The sequence below is a fragment of the Mastomys coucha genome, chromosome X (genome assembly GCF_008632895.1).
Source record: "Mastomys coucha isolate ucsf_1 chromosome X, UCSF_Mcou_1, whole genome shotgun sequence".
Lineage (NCBI taxonomy): Eukaryota > Metazoa > Chordata > Mammalia > Rodentia > Muridae > Mastomys > Mastomys coucha.
In genome coordinates, this window is record NC_045030.1 from 100,757,654 (window position 1) to 100,759,091 (window position 1,438).

Sequence of the window (1,438 nt, forward strand, 5' to 3'; positions counted from 1 at the left end):
TTTTGTTGGGGTGGCATTGTTTTTTTTTTGTTTGTTTGTTTTTCCCTCACTCAGAATTTTTTGTGTAGCTCCCTTCATGTGGCAGGGAATGGGAGGGGGTTTATACACAGGAGAAACTCTCCTTGGGACACCTAGGAGGCTTTAAGAGTCCTCCATTAACTTCATTTGGCCCTTAGGTACCTCTTTCTTGGTGAGGTTTCAGTTCATGCTAGGCTGAAAATGGAAAGTGGGGTTATTGTTTGCCTGGGCTGAAATAAGTTTACTAGAAGGGTTCAGGTTGTGGGATTTTCCCTGCAAATTTATCAACCCACTTGATAGAAGTAGAGTTGGTGTGGCTGAAATGACTTCTAAGTGTTTTTCAGTAAGAAATAAAAAATTTAAGAAAAAATGCCACAGCTGGCTGGCTTGCTCTTAACCAATGTTAAAATGCCTGGGTTATGAACAAGTCTTCAAGGAATAATTTACCTGTTTGGTTTTATTTTTCATTCAAACTTGTGAAGCCAGCCACAAATGGGTTTTATTTGCCCAGATATTTTCTAAGCGCTAAAAAAGGTGGTTTCTAATAGGTAAATGTAACTGTTAAGATACAGAAATTCAATTTAAATGAACCAGTAGCTGAAGTAAGCTTTACCTTAAAGATGTGAAAGATCTGAATTTAGTGACATGTTTTTTAATCTTTAGAGAGAAACATCTATAGTAAAAGATTTTTTTGTATAAAGGGAAGCAGTGAACAATACAGCTCTGTTTCTGTTAGAAATTTGTTGTCTTAATGTGACATTCAAAAGGAAGAACAAGAATAGAATGGTTTTACAGGTTTAACATTCACTCCTGTATGTTAATGAACTTACTTAGATTCATTTTAACAAAGCATTGTCTCTTCCAAATGATTTCAAATAGTATATGTAAGTTTAAAAACTTTTTTGAAAACTTATGCACTGTTAGAAAATAAAAGCAACTTTTGAAATAGCTGGTTTGCATTTCTTGTGTAGCTGACTTAGGCCCCATGAAGTTTGTATCCCAGATGGCATTCATCGAAGGGTCCCTGAAGAATAGGAACAGGTTTGGTGGGGGACAGATGAGGGTTTGGGCGATAGGCACCCAATCTTGGAGGAGGCCACGAGGGAAGTGCTTGCCAGGCTGGGATTTAAGGAGGAATTTCTACTAAGGATGCCCTAGGCTGATGTTTCACTCAGTGAGACATATGAAAGGGCTCCCTTTAATATTCTCTGCTGTGTTTTTAAAAAAATACCCTGATGGTTGAGGGATACCCAGAGAGGGACCCACCTACTCAGAGGAGAAGGGAGTGGGGATTGTGGGAGGGGGTGAATGGGAGGGGGCAGTGAGTGGGATGTAAAATAATAATAATAATAATAATAATAATAATAATAATAACACAGAATCTAAAGATAATAAATCCAAATTAGACTACCATAAAGAA